Consider the following 16842-nt stretch of genomic DNA (forward strand, 5'->3'; position numbering starts at 1 on the left):
CACTATCACACGCCAAAGCCACTCAATTCACACTTCCAAGCCTAAAGCAAGCACACTAACCCAGTTTTAAAAATAAAATGGAATTAAAACTTTGTAATAACTTCATAATTCAGTATTAGAGATGATGAAAGGAAATTTTTGCTCATTTTAATGGTAAACTCGAGTCATTTGTTGATAACTGTGTTCTTTGCTGAATCTCAAAGGAATGAGATTTCTCTCCAAAATCAAAGCAAAAGTTACATTCTGCCTAAGTAAGGACCGTTGCATAATTTGCATGACAAATGTCTCATTCTCATTTAATTCAATATTTCAGATATCACCACAATGCATACTTACAACTGTTTGTCACAAATTTTAATATTAATATTAATTCTATTTTACGGATTCTGTTCTTCTGTTATTTATTTGCATTTTTATTTATTTAGTTCAACAAATAACTAAATCACTAAATTTACAGTTTTAAGTATGTAGACCACAATTTTAATAATAGTTGTGTTATACCAAATTCTAGCTCAACTTGGCAGCATTGCTTAGCATCAAAATTAACCCTACTTCTCTTGTTACTGGTCAATCTGAACAAAACAGATTAAATAAAGTCCCAATCTGTGAAATCTGCCACAATATGGTAGTAAAGTTGGTCATGACATCCATATTATCTTGTCTTTAAGATGACCATAATAAAGCTTGTGTAGTGTCTCTATAAAGTTTCTGTTGGCTCACTCGCTAATACTCATCTTGTAAAGCGCAGAAGACTTGGCACAGTGACTCTGGCTCAACAACATTTATAAAGTGTCAAGTGAGTGTGTCTATAAGTACCATATTATCTCATAAATTATCTCTCGCACTCTATCCCAATATAAAAGTCCACTTGATCCATCAGGTCTTTAAATATGCCGTGTTGGGTATTAAGGAAAAACATGAGTGCATTATACATCCACTATTCAGTGCAAAACAAAAAAAAAAAGGTATTTTGGCATTCACTCTACATTAATTAATGAAAAATTAAGTAATTCATTATTTAACTAATCAATCAAGCCATTACTTTATTTAATAATAATAATAATTTAAAAAAAAAAAACAAAAACTCTACGATCCCTGTGAAAAAAAATAAAAAGAGGGTTTTGACATTTACATTCACTGCAAAACTGGATATATATGTTCAAGCACTTTAGGGCCGGGGTTCAAGCGATTTAAGGCATTTATGCACATATGAAAAAAGACATGATTTAGCAAATCTGTAACCACCTAAATCAATGATTTAAAAACATCTAAGCAAATCCAGGTAATTTATCATAGAAATATATATATATATATATATATATATATATATATATATTTATTTTTTTTTTTTTTTTTATGACTGTTATAGCACCAGCTATGGTCTAATCTCATTAAAACTTTTGCACACTTGTTTAAAATCACCTGTTTCATGTGCTCACCAGGTTTTGTGAAGTTTTGAGTTTTCCTTTCGGTAAATTTGGACAGTCCCCTTTTCTAAAGGACCCCATTATAGCTTCCCAAAGCGTTTTTTTTTTTTTTTTTTTCTTTTGATAATTATAGACCTAAAGAGTCCAAAAAATTCTACTGCAGTGGCTTTTTCCAGATTGAGTGAAAAACCTAGGACTAGTTTGCGAAAGTTTTTTTACACCTTCTCAATCGTTTAACAGACAATTTGATTGACTGGTTCTATTGGTTCTAGAGGCAAAGTTGTCTGGAATGAGGAGTTCTATCATATGATAAGAATATCACGTGTATGTGCGAAAAGCCGAGCAATGTACAATCATTTACACCCTTGAAATATGTGTTATCGTAAAATCTGTGTCCCCCAGCGGCCGATTTCTTTCAAATTTCTTTAAAAAACAGACTTAACAAACTTTGGTGCTGTGAGTCAAACAGGCCCCCTGAGTTTCATTCCATTAACCTTGTCTAATAGGTGCTCAAACTTCATCAGCCAATGGCGGCCATGTTTTTGTTTTATTTTTCATTTTTCTCCTTATAGACACTTGTGGCACTTTGGACCATGACAGTGCACAGTGAGTTTCATGTTGATAGGACAAATGTTGCGTAGATGTAGCCATTTTTATTATTTTTTTCCACCTTTTATAGTGCCACCAAGTGGTCAAGCTCAAATCTGGACATTTTGTCTGGCATGAGCCAAGGATTCCAAAGACATAAGACACTTGAGCCTGTGACTGACGGTTTAAGAGTTATGAGCGATTTTGTACTTTTGACTGCTGTAGCGCCCCCGTCAGACCAATCAGGGCAAGACTTGGTGACATTGTCGTGGTGTGAGTACTACCAATCCCTCCAAGATTCAAGTCTCTACGACTTACAGTTTTACGTGGAGATTGCTGATCCTTGGCCATTCTAACAATTACAATAGGTTTTCAGCACTGCATGTTTAAAGTATTTGGCCATCTTGATTAAGTTTCAATAAAAAGGTTTATTTAAGACAAATTTACTTCAGAAGTATGTTTTTTTTTTTTTCTTCTTGTTTTAAGCATAAATCTCATTAGATATAATCAATCAATCAGTCAATCAATGGGAAGGGAAAAAAAACAGTTCAGTATATTCTCTAACAACAAGTCTTATTATATTACACAGTTTCGTTTCCTATGTATAAGCATCATGCTTTAAAGATGTTTAGATTAAAAACAAAACAAAAGCAAAAAACAAAAAAAAAAAATGTAAAAAAAAGCTGTTTTTGTCTGTGCTGCTGTCACCTTCCCTTCATTATATTGTCTCTACTCTTCTAAAATTCCACATCTGGACGATGGTGGCATATAGCGTCACTCGGGGGCGTTCTGCACCGTCAGAGTCTCTCCACGCTTTTAGTCTAGCACTCCTTCTCTCCCATGACCCCCTCTTTCTTCATTTCTCAAACCATCCGGAAGGGCCAAAGGGAGAGCCCTGTGCAATTTCCTTCCTCTAATAGGTACTTCCAAAGCCCACTTCCATAGTCCTGAGAAGTGACAAGATTAAAGAATAGCTGCTCCATTCGACGGAGGCAGGGGCAGAAACAGAGGGCAAAAATACTCCGGGTAATTATGGGGAAATCAAGCACACTGCCGCAGTCGCAGCTCAGCCGGGGCTCTCACGTCACCGCTTCGGTCCCAGCGGATCAAATCGAAAGCTTTTTACTTCTCTCTCTGCCTCTGTTCTCTCTTTCCGAGCTGATATTGCACTTTAGTTTAGAAAAACAGACTAACAACATTCTCTGAAGCTTCGGCCTCCTCCACTTTGAAGCTTGTCTGTGAACGGCTTAAAAGCAGCAGAACTACAATGGAGCGATATCGAGGGCTCATCCAAAGGCCATATGAAGACAGAATATTAACTAGCCTGAGGCCAAGGCAATATATTATACGAGGAGACTCTTATTATTATTATATTATTATAGATTATTTCGGGATATTTCTTGCAGGCATGTCAGAGAATAGATCACCTAAAAGTGTACATTTCATCATCATTTACAAACTCTTTTTGAAACACAAAATAGAAATGTCTAAGCTTCTGTTTTTCATTCCAGAGTTTCTGAATCATACCGCCAGCCCTCAAAAATGACAAAAATAGCATCTGATTAGACATACTCTGTAAAAGGGTATTTTGCAGTAATGACCATGCATGCTATTCCTATTGTAGGCTCTTCGATAAATCAAAAAATATACTTTGTATGTTAGCTTCTTTTCCATCAACCTCACACAGGATGAATGATTTTACTCTCTGACAGGACGTGGTGCTTATAGAAATGTAGAAATACAAGGGTTAATGTGGTTAAAGCAGTGCTATACAACTTTCCAACCTGGGGTGCGTTTCCTGTACGACAATGTAACTCGCTGATTAACCACCATAGTGCGATGCATTGTTGTGGAAACAAACTAGCTAGTCATGACTGTTTCCCGAACACGGTCGCATCTCCATCATTTGAACCACTTTAGTTCAACAATGTAGGGCTGTTGTTAATGACGTCACACGCTGTGGTGGAGTAATAACTTCTGCTTATTTTTTGTTCTCTGTCATTTCACTTTATTTGATGTTTCATTCATCGTGGGTTCCCTCTTACGTCATACTCTGGGGTTCCATTCAAAAACGGGGCTTATAGAGGACACGCAAAAATTCATAGTTAAAAATGCAATTATATTTAGATAAAATGGAAGATATAGACTGCACTGTTAGCTTGCTTATTGTGCCCAAGAGTATAATTTATTGAGCCCATATGTCTTACTAACAAGGAACTATGCTTCTAACCACAGGTGGAGAGCTGTAGTTCCAGCCATGTAAGTTTGTGACACTATTTGCGAATGTTCGTTTGAATTATCGTTTTGGGAAATACCGAATCGTTGAACTATGTAGGTAATGACATAACTGATATGATTTTTAGAAGTTGAAAAATGTCAGTGGGACATATGTACTAATGCATGTGGCTCTAACAATGTGTTCAGTTTTATCTAAAAGAGACAAACGAGAATCTGGCAACATTTTTTAATACATTGTTTTTTGATATGAATCAGTCACAGCAGTTTGGAAATTAAATGTTTGGTCAATGGCCCTAAACAGTTACTGCTCTATTGCATTTGAAAATATTGACGGGACTCTTATCCAAGTGCTTTACATTACAATTACATTGCGCTACCGAGCAAATTTACTACATCAGAAAAGCCAATTGTATAGAGCTACTAATGTGATGTAAACCTTAAACTGTATTAGTTTACAAATCATGCACTATTGTAAAAGTGTTTTGAGCTCATAATGTTGTGCAAAAAAAAAAAAAAAAAAAAAAAAAAAACACATTAAAACAAGTCATTATTTATCAACAGTCTAATCAGAATTTGTGTAAAAAGGAAAAAAGGCTTTTGGTGTTTTTTGAAGTTTTTGCAAAAAAATAAAATAAAATAAAAATAAATGTATTTCCAATGAACCTACGTTGGAAAATTTGATACCTACATGTACATGCTTTGTTTGGAGCTTAACAATATACATAACCATATACTTTCAATGTGTGGATAAAAAAAAGACCAGACTCTGCTAAATCTCATTTTGAGTTGCACAAAAAGGAAAAGTAAATGGTTATAGAATTATCATTTTTGGGTGACCTAATCAATTACATAAAGGCAGAGTGTGGCAAAGATTACCTGTTGTTATTCTTTCTTTGGGTGAATATCTCTAAAGCATTTCTCTTTACAGAAATCAAAGAAAACAGGGGATGACCGCTGGCACTGGTGCAGGCCACAAAAAAAAAAAAACACACAATGAGGGTTTTATTGCTTTTATCTGTTCTCTTTTCTTGAGTGGTTTCCGATAACGGTTCGCCTCTCAGTGACCTCTGATCTAGGAACAGCTACTCTTAAGACTCAATTATAAGTCTTGCTCGCTTTAAAGCAAAATGTAAATCTCGGTCGAATGTGCTGTCAGTCACAGAGTAATTGCAGGTAGCAAGCGGATCTGGGACTTTTTGTGGAGAGGATACTTGACGCTGCTTTATTATGCTGAGTCACGGCCGTTCTCTCTGGTACATTAAACCATCTCCAACCGGCTCGGCAGGGAAATAATAGAGCCCAAGATTAAACCATTACCATTTAGATGTAGAGATTTCTGATTGTAAGTTATCAAAGTGGTATCGACATAAACTTATGAGTATTGGTCACCTGAGTATATGACATTGACAATTACACAACTGACAATTATTTTACATTGTTTTCAAGTTGCACAGAATGTGATAAAAGACAACTTAAAAAAAAAACTTGAGTACCAAACTTGTGGTAGACGTGCATTTAATGTTCACTTATAGTGTACCTAAAACCTTAAAAGTATATTTAAATATATACATATACATACATACATACATATATACATACACACATATATATATATATATATATATATAGTTAAATATCTAAGATGCATTAAAGAGCTTGTTTTGTAATTCATCATTTGGTTGTAATTCCTTAGTTTATTCGTTTCTATATCCAGTTCCTGCCTTTATCACTCATACGCATATGTAATTTAAAAAGGTTTTTAGCACGAGCGATCAGATGTCTTCAAGTCTCTTCATATTTAATCTCTGTACCGAAAGTGGTATCGTTCTCTCACTCCCAATCTTTCTATGAAGACCAGTTGGTCTTGTCATAGATGGAGGGAAGGCTTATACAACTGGACACAATTCACAGCAAAAGTCTCCATATTCACTAATCCTACAGCTCTACAGTAGCAAAGACACATGTGTGTGATGTCTCCTCATGCCCTTTCGTTTTCCAGCTCACTGGCAGCCGTTCACCACTCCAGTTGGGGAAAAGCACTGACGCTGAGGTGAAGTCAAGCCAGCTGGCAAACCACATCTACCTCTTCTCCCCTACAGGTTGCCATTGTTTATTAATAATCCCAGCGGTCTCCGTTGGCAGCGGCGAGGTTGAAGCAGCTGGTGGCCCTCAGTCGAGCTCGAGCGCCGAGGTTTTCTCTGTCACGAGTGTTTCCCCCACTGCCTAAGCAGTTGGGGGCCGCGGCACAGCCTTTCATTCAGCCCTTTCATTACATAATTGTATGAATTATGGAGGTTAATCACTGCAAATGACCATGGCTTTTAATAATTTATGAAGATCAGGCAAAAACAGTCGCCAGGCACCCGGTCACCCATGAAGGACCATGCGCTTCGCTTCTTAGAACCATGTAATCAGCATTTAGAGGGGTCTTGACATGGATTTTTTAAAGTATCTTCCTTGAGGTTTACTTATAATGTTAGTCACATAGTCACAAAAATTATTATTTTTAACCCTTATTCTGCCCCTAAGTCTGAAATGATCAATTTTTACAACATGATTCTGTTTTCTTTTTATTTATTATATAATTATAAAAAACTGTGTTAGACTAACTGAGACTTGTAATATCACTTGCATGTTATTGCTCTTTTGTTGATTTTGATTGCTTCCATTGTACTCTTTTGTAAGTCACTTTGGATAAAAGCGTCTGCTAAATGTCTACATGTAAATGTAAATGTAAGTATTTCAATTACTGTATTAAAATAATGTAACTGATTACATTTGATCACTAAAATTGCTTACGTATTTTTAACATTTAAGCCTGGCAGGGTTAGTTCTCAGGGTTAGTACTAATTACTGTCAGATTTTCAAAATCCTTCATCTCTTGAATTAAGATTGTAATAGTTAAATTGTAAAGCACAGCCACCTCAAAATCACACTTTATCATCTCTTTTTAGTTTGAGATTATTCTGAGGTTAAATATAGATTTAAAATTATAAGATATACCCCCGGTTTCAAAGGCAAGGCTTAAGGATAGTCGCAGATTGTACACTTGTAAAGTTTTATTTTAAGACATGTTTAAAAAAGCTGCTTAAATATATTAATTTAATTCTGTTACATGTAACTAGTTACTCCCCAACACTGTTTACAGACAAAGCATTATTAACCCTTAAATGCATACCTTTAGCGACCCAGGAAATTTGACATCAACTTTCTTAGTATTCCTCAATCTATTACTAATAAACAAAATATAAAGAAAAAAATAAAATATAAAATAATATCTGTTTTCTGATTTTTTTGTTTGTTTGTTTGTTTGTTTGTTTGTTTTTGCAAAAAGTGTATAGGGTCGCTAGAGACCCGAGGTGTGTAATAGTGTAAGTATATTTTTCGTGCGCAAAAAATATGTAAATATCTGATTAATCAATACATGCATTAATAATGCATTAAAACACATGGCAAACAACCAGTTTCACTGTAACAAGGAATCCTATAATGAATTTTATAATGCATATAATGCAATTAGTTCTAAAAAGATCCATTATGCATTGCAACCTGCATTATAATGCATTGTACTTTGTACATAAAGTGTTACCAAATTGTTTACTTATGCTTTATGATGTCACTGCATCTTTTAACAAGTGAAGAGTTCAGATGCAAAAGCTTCTAAATCCATCTGACGTATTTCTTTAAAATTAGCATTTCTTTCTGGCTACTTTCTGGTATAGCTTTCTATGAAAGTAATGGTACTTCTGTTTGGGCTGAGGCTGGAATTTAGCGAGTTTGAAGTAAAAGTATTTGATAGATGTATAATATGTGTCAGGAGCATTCACTCAGTATCATTATCTCATTTTTGACCAAGATGGCTTTTTAGCTGGTTTTGCTTCTTAACTCTTCCAGTCTCTTTGTAAATTACGTGCTTTGTTTACAAAACAGTCAATGTGCAGTCAAATGCTCCAAACAAACTTATCTCATTTCTCATGTCATAAACTAATGATTTCTTCAGCAGCAAGATTAGCTTACACCGAGAACAACCTGGTGTTACCTACACATTTATATGAGTCTAAAAGACTGAAATGCCTCTTGCATTTACAATTGTTACAATAATAAAGCACAACAGCATGATTGTATACAATACTTAAATAAACAAATAAATAAATAAATGGTGGACAAATGACCTTTCAGATATGATATACTCAGCTATTTGCTTGGCATTTGCTCTTGCAATAAAAAGTGTTCTACAGGAAGCCAAAGCAGGATCAATATAGTACAAATATTACAATAATTAATAGTTACATTAAAATGACTGTGTAGTTAGTGCATGTCACATTAGTGTCAGGCTATTTTTAATTTAAATCTATTGTGTTTTCAAGTTCTTTCCTGGCATCTCAGAGATTCATCTACTCTAATACAGTGTTTCCCCGTTTTTACAATTTATATATTACATAGTTATACAATTTAAATATTACATAGTAACATTTTATTTATTACCCCAGTCTTCAGTGTCACATGATTCTTCAGAAATCATTCTAATATTATTATTTGCTGCTCAAGAAACATTTCTGATTATTATCAATTTGTGGAAACCTTGATGCATTTCATTTTTCAGGATTTTCTGATGTTCAGAAGTGAACAGCATTTATTTGAAATAGAAATATTTTGTAACATTCTAAATGTCTTCACTGTCATTTTTTTTTATCAATTTAATGCATCCTTAATGAAAGTATTAATAGTATTAATATTTATTAATATGTCTTTAAATAAATAAATAAATAAATAAAACTGTACTGACCTCAAACTTTTGAACAGAACTGTATATGTTGCATGTACACTTGGCATGGCTATTTTTGAACGGTCATCCATGAAGAAAGATGCTTTTCGACAACAAAACGGTGAATTCAACCAGTTAAAAGACCAATGTTAACCAGCCAAACCCCGACCCCTGGTGTATCAGCACTTTTGAAACATCACCAGTTAAATGCATAGACCAGAACTGACTGTTGTATAATAAGAAAAACAGGGGAAAAAAAAAATGCAGCGCTGTTTGGCTTTGTGTTTGGAGCTCGTCTGGACAGACACTGACGGTTAGTTGTCAACACAGTGAAGTGCAATTACAGCTTTCTCAAATGTCAAAGAAAAAGTGTAGCATATAATACAATGCTGTGACTTGATCTAAAACCCCACAGCATTAACAGAAGCTTTCTCATCACTTTCTTTTCATAACACTGGCCTGTAGTTTTAGTCTATGGTGTCGTTTGACTCATAATTGCAGAAATCAGATCATCTTTTCAAAGAACGGTACATACACTTCCTCCAGCTTTGCTGATAGACTTATTTCAGAGACATTATTAAATGATATGAAACAGAAGACAGAGGATGCGCCGCAGTCAGATTGGGCACTTTCATAACAGCTAATATACTTAATAGCCTAATCAAAAACTCCCTATGCCCAGAACAATCTAGTTACAATTCTCACAGGCGGCTGAAAGATGAACGGAAACATTTTAGATAAAATTATTCTTCACAATGTCACAGGAACAGTTTACATCGAATGCAATCAGCCAGTGGGACATCAGTGGAAAATGCACTGTTGTCTAAGAAATTATGAGGAACAGTATAAAAATGGAGACACAAGGTTAATGATGTAAACAAGCAATAAAACTAAATGTAAACATTGTTTGTTGGCTGAAAAGCAACTGGAATTGTAAAAGCCAACATAACTACAATATGGATGCAAAACAACCTGATATAAAATTATAGCCATGACCTATATATAATGGCCTTTAAACTGCATAGAAATCACACTGGACGGAATAAAACAATAATGTCAAATTAAATAAATTATTAAATAAACAAACAGCACTAATCATATTGTTCAAAGCCAAAACATTATTATTAGTATTAGTTTTAGTATTAGTTCGTTTATGTATATATATATATAATAAAAACACATTTTTTTTTTTTTTTTCAAATACTATTTTTACTAAATAAAAATATTGACACACACACACAGACATACTTAAGCAAACACAAATTAAATATTGATGTAACACTAACTGATATAAAATAATACGCAGTTTCGGGAAATAAAATAAAATAAAATAAAATAAAATAAAATAAAATAAAATAAAATAAAATAAAATAAAATAAAAAAACCTTTAAAATCTGTCAATGACATATCCTTCTTATAGAAACCACAGTGAACTGAATAAAACAGTTTAAAATTAAGTAAATCACATACATACTTGCAAATTAAAAAAGATAAATAAATAAATAAATCCTTTAATCTTGTGATACAAATTCAAATCATGTTTAATGTCATTCTTGTATCTTTTTTGTTTGTTTGTTTATTATCTTTCTTTCTTCCTTTCTTTTAATTACATAGGAGCTTTACTTGCATGACTGAAATGACAGCATTCCCAAGATGGCCACCTAATGAAATCTGTTTATGCAGCTCACGTTATTGCTCCCTATGTAGAGCATTTCAAATCGCTCACTTATGAGGTTGTGTTTCTTTAGTTCCCTAAGAAGGCATTAAGTTTTCGGAACCAATCTCTACACTGAGATCTCCTGTGCCCATGAAGTCAATCAAACTGACATGCATTTATGCTGAGCTTCTATCATATGACATTAAAGGCATAAGTGCGGTAACTACAGTACAGCAATAACCATTCAGAACGTCAGTGATGAAACATAGTGTGGAGATCCTCTACAATGATGTGCAAATCCTGCCAAGACGTCTGATAATGACACCGGCTCATGTCACTGGAGAATTTCTCTAATATTTGACCCATAAATGTTTGATTCAAGCGTCTATATTAACGCTACAAGGCTGAGATGAATTCCACGAGCTGGATCAATTGATCCGGCGATATTCATTTAGTGTTCCCCGTGCCGATTTCATATTAGCATAGAAGGATTATTATCAGCGGGCTAATTTTAGCAGCTAGCTAATTTCTGTTAACACAAGGTGTTCTGAGATTACTCAAATCATTGAAACCCAGAGATCGACTTTTTACCATGCTTCGCAATTACCATATCCCGGAGAGAGAAGTGCTGGTATTATCTGCTTAAAGTCTTGAATTAATCAGAACACCAGAGACGTTCTCGCCTCTGTGATGCTGTAATGACATGTGCCGCACTAGTCTGAAGTTATTTTGTGTCTTTGGCTATAAAAGGAGAGGACTCTGGGTAATAACAGCAAACCTAATGTGCATACTCATATCTAATTATCATGCAATCATATGTTTAGTATTTGGTCATATTTTGTGTTGCATAACTATTTGACTTTTTAAAATTTTGCTTTAAAATAAGGAATATTTCACCCAAAAATAATCATTCTCATGACTACTCATGACTATATTTCTTCTGTGGAACATAAAAGAAGATATTTTGAGAAATGTCCCAGTGTTTTTGTCCTTAAAATGGTCAAAAAGTCCAATGTGCACCAAACCTGTTTGGTTACCAACATTCTTCAATAATATCTTCTTGTAAATGATGACATCATTTATTTTTCTTCTTCTTCTTCTTTGGGTGAATTACACCTAACAGGCCCCATACAGTGTGACAACATGCCCCACGATCAGAGTCTATGTGTGTTACTGTACATGTGTGTTTCTTTCTGGATAATAGCAGTGAAAATGTTCAATAGTTTTGTAGTCAAGGTATGTACACTGATTTTCACAAATAAATCCACTCTGACAAATGCTTACTGGAGTAAATGTGTGTGACAACTTGCCCCAGTCCTAAAACAAGAGTACAGGTTATGCATGAGTTGAATAATAATCCACAATTGGTATGAATTATACTATTTTAATATCAGCATTCAAGTCTCATGAACACCTTAGCTTTTACATATACTTTTTTTTTTTTTTTTTTTTTTTTTTTTCATAGATACATAAATAATTCCAAATGATGTTACTGCCTGGGAGTCATATTGGTACACTGGTAAACTGGTAAACATTGTCACACTGTCACTTAACATGTACAGTATGTTATTGAATGTGTAACTGAAATTATTGCTACCCCATATTTTGTGACTGCTTGCCTCGGTGTGTATTAAATGTGTGCATTATTATTATTATTATTTCCCAATACAATAACAGTGGAAATAGTGGAAATAGTTTAATAGTGCAAATTTCTGTACGCTGACGTTCACAAATAAATATTCACTGAAGTAAAAAGCATGCCAACTATCCCCGATCTCCCCTAGTAAAAAAGCAATATATTTAAATTGCATTTATTAACATGTTTACTGACATATCGCTTGAGACTTACTGATATAAAAATTGTAATTAAACTTTATTTGGAGTACTACTTGTGCTCAATGCACATTTCTTAATATTAAGCCTAAAATATGTTTTAACCTAACTGTTGATGAGGATTGTACGATCTTTAAATAATATCGGTCTTAAAATGCAAAATATTTAAAGTGTACCTAAAGTATACTTGCAATAGTTTCACTTTAGCACAATCAAATATACTTAAGTATATCTTTAATTGAACTTTAGCAGTACTTTCACAAAATTAAAGTGCAGTAAGTACAAAATTAGTTGTTCCAATTTAGCAGACTTTAAATATACTGTTTAGTATACTAAACTGTACAATTGCAGGGTACTTTTAATTTAAGTACATAATATGTAATGCATTTGTAGTATACTTAGCATGAAATAAATGCATTTTAAATATATTTTACTATATTTATTTTCCACTATAGGGTCCCCTGTATCTTAAAACTGTAGTGCACATCGGTTGAATAATAAATCCATGTTTGTTATGCATAATAAAAACGTAATTTCCAACATTTAAGTCTCATATCATGACCTCATCTTTCACATGAACATAAATGCCAGACAGCAGTGGGAGCTGATAGATGCATCTGAGCCCTGTCATCTTTATGACACTACAGACCAACACAATAAACAAGCAGGCGTTCAGAAGCACACGATTCTTCCTGAGAACCAGGACGCCAAGACCCCCAGCTGCACCCTTTCACACGGCAGCCAATGCGATTCCTGCCAGCATGAGACAGTGCTCATTATTCCCTCTGCCAAAGCAGCCTCGTCGTTGATATTCTTGTCTTGGCCTGCGTGTAGAGCAGGCGTCCACAGTTCCACGTCTGTGGTCCGAGACGGGCTGAGAGAGGCTCTGAGTGCAGACCGTCCTTTATTTGTCTTGGTGAATGAAGATCAGAACAGGTACCGGCAGGTGCGGCGGCAAACGTCAGGCTGCGACACGCACCTGGACCGGATTGTATCGGGTGAGTGACACTGAGTCGCCTCGAGCTTCTGCTGACATAATCAAACGGTCGCAAGTGTGGCTTGTTTGTGCTTAATTAGACATTCATGCGCGTATAGGTTAGCGTGCATTTATTGCATAAGTGAGCAAATAAAATTGCATTGCTGGGATTATGCAAACTGGTTATTTTGCTATTAATGGCAAATCACTTACACATAATTAGGCTTTGGGAAAAAGGCATCCCTGCTGTACAGTCCAAATTGGGCCACTAAAAGCATGCTGTGTACTGATCACTAAAACTGACGGGGCGTCATAATTTTGTATAATATGACCAGATGAAAAGTGCATATCGACCACGTTTGATTCACTGCACCAGTAATGGGATGCATCCCGGAAAAACTCTTTAGGACTCTCGGCTGCGCCTTTGTGTCCATCATAATCACTCAATTACCAAAAGCTTCAAAGTCACATTTGACATCAAGCGCAAAAGTGCGAGAGCTCCCCCAACAGTTAACCGTCAGAAACACATTCACACAAGTTCACCTCCAGCTTTGAGCCTCTCCATGCCCTTAACACGCCGTTTGTGGCAGAGCCGGGAAGATTTGGCCCCTTTTCACCAGCAGCACACGATCCTCGCCACCACGCATCCGAGCTTAATGCGAGTGTGAACGCTTCATATCCTTCTGCATCACGTTCCAGGTGCGATTCAGGCCTGAGAATGGAAAGTGTTGTGCTTTCCACCGCAGTGTGCATGTTTATTGACTTTGCAGATGCAGCAGGAAACATACAAAGGAGAAAACAGTGTTCTCGCTATCATGTTTGTCCTGAATGTGCAATTGCTGAGTAGAGACATTTCTGACTGCAAAGCGGAATGATTCATTCAGCCTCTCTGAAGACATATGGTGTCATTCTCTAATAGTGATGAGACTTCATTTATGCTTTGTGCACTACTGGGTATTTAGGCTGTGAGTTGACTCAGCAGAGATATAAAAACAGCATCAGCCCAAACACACACACACCAAATCTCGATCAATCCGCAAGCAAACTTGCAACAATGAGCAATGCGTGAACTGAAAACAGATCACACACACGCGCGCGCGCGCGTGGGTTACTCCAATCGTCATGCATCTGCAGTCCAGACCCAGTCCGGTGCAAATCCGTCCAGGAGACCCTCTCAACCCCTCAAGAAACACCATGTACCGGCCGCGCAGGAGCTCCATGAAGTGCTGCACGTAAAATCCCTTCAACATTCAGTTTGACACGCGCCCAGCGAGCCATCGCTCACACACTCAACCACCAGCTCAGTAAAAGCTCCTTAAAGACTCACCTGAAACTGCTTCTCCCGTGTGTCGGGAATCTGACGCTCCGCGCTGCTTTAAAGTTCTGCTGTGGCTCCGGGTCCGGCGGCGCGGCTCATGCTGCTGGCTCTGGTTCTGCTGTGCGGATGGGTCATCGGTCCCTCTCATACTCAAGAGGGAGAAATCCGGCGGTTCGGTTCGCTGAGCAGCATCTGAGAAACGGCCGAGTGTAAAAGCAGAGCTGAGAGGGAAATATCCGACAGCAGTGCAGCTCCGGATGGAGAGATGGAGAGTCCGACTGCTGCTGAGAAACGCGGAGAGAAACGAGGAGGAGGCGCCGAGCATCACTTTACTGGATTGTAGAGGAGGGTGATGGCAGACAGAAAGGGGAGGGACTGAAGCACATCCAGTGCTTGAGAGAGAGAGGGAGAGAGAGAGAGAGAGAGAGAGAGAGAGAGAGCGTCTTTATTTCTACCCATTATTTGATTAGCAATACAATTGGCGTTTCATTATTTGACTTTATTTGTTAATTGTATTCAATTGCGTTACGTGTGTAAATGTGCATGTATCACTGTTTTTGCAATAAATCTGAAACAGATATAATGACAAGAATGTGTGTTCATTAACAGGAAAGCATCTCTCATCCGATCACAAACCCAGAGAAAAAGCAGATATTTGATCAGGCTCTTTTTGATGCGGACTTTAATCGTCTAGGACTTTTGTATAAAAATCACCAAGTGCGTTACAACCAAGGCATCTGTAATTACGTAATAAAGTCCGCACATAACGGATAAACAAAGACGGAATCATTCGCATCTCAAGCGCGGAGCTGTGAGTCAAACTGAGCTCGAGAACTGTCCGTGGTGCTGAAATAAGCGCTCAGTTACAGGATTGTTCCGGGTTAAATATATGCAGCATCTGTCACATGCTGACAGAAAATAATTTACATCCGCCCCTCAGTTGGCAAAAACAAACAAATATCGTGTTTCCAGTAATGCAAGTCTGTATGAAAGCAGAAATGCAAAGCTGTTTTGCAGTTTTTGTTGTTGAAGCAAAAAACAAACAAAAAAAAAAAAATGTGTTTTAGATGAACTTCAGTTTATATGTTACTTATGTTCTCTGTTTTAAAGGAAGAGTTCAACCAGAAATGAAACTTTGCTTACAATTTACTCAGCCTCAGGCCATCCAAGATATAGATGAGTTTGTTTTTCATCAGATTTGGAGAATTGTAGCTTTACATCACTTGCTCACCAATGGATTCTCTGCAGTGAGTAAGTCCTGTCAGAATGAGAGTCCAAACAGCTGATAAAAACATCACAGTAGTCCACAAGTAAACCACACCACTCCAGTCCATCAATGAACATCTTATGAAGCCAAAAGTTGTGTGTTTGTAAGAAACAAATGCATCATTAAGGTGGCTAAAATATGCTTTATGAAAACATAATCCAGCAAAAAATGTCCATCTCCTGTTGTCCTCTCATATCCAAATCCACCTGCATATTTACATATGTTTTTGTTATCTGTGCATATCTCTCTCCTTTTTCAATGGAGGAAGCCATTGTCACCTAGAGACAACCACTACAGCCCTGAATGTCAGCGGAGTCCACATCAACTAGATGAGCCCCAGAGACGGATCCACATTAAAGACCACATCACCTAGACGGCTGTCGGCACAAGACCACGGGAACTTTGGCCAGAGGAGAACTGGCCCCCGACTGAGCCTGGTTCTCCTTTCTCCATTTGTCACCGATGGAGTTTTGGTTCCTTGCCGCTGTCGCTTCTGGCTTGCTTAGTTGGGGACACTTTCTCTTAACACAATATTGCATTTTATTTTATTGTTTTTGATTAACTACCTTTACCTATAATGTGAGTGTTTAATGTTGCCTTTGGCATTGTTGATGTACTGTTTCCTATTTAATACTGTACAGCCGCCTTGTCACAATTCTGTATTGTTAAAGGCGGTAAAAAAAAAAAAAAAGCGTTATTACGGATGGAATTTGAAGTTAAAAACGTATTAATGATGGATGTGGAGATTTTATCACGCTTTTTAACGTTAAGTG

At 36.4% G+C, this 16842-nt stretch overlaps 1 protein-coding gene across 1 annotated transcript in view; it reads right to left on the minus strand.

The window, feature by feature from the left end:
- The window catches only part of brinp1 (bone morphogenetic protein/retinoic acid inducible neural-specific 1), a 176780-nt gene extending 161614 nt beyond the window's left edge, over positions 1–15166 (minus strand). The window contains exon 1 of the mRNA XM_051110054.1: positions 14812–15166. The gene's annotated coding sequence lies outside the window, so the exon portion shown is untranslated. The remainder of the gene's footprint in view (positions 1–14811) is intronic.
- Between the last annotated feature and the right edge of the window lie 1676 nt (positions 15167–16842).

Source organism: Labeo rohita, chromosome 5 (genome assembly GCF_022985175.1).
Source record: "Labeo rohita strain BAU-BD-2019 chromosome 5, IGBB_LRoh.1.0, whole genome shotgun sequence".
Lineage (NCBI taxonomy): Eukaryota > Metazoa > Chordata > Actinopteri > Cypriniformes > Cyprinidae > Labeo > Labeo rohita.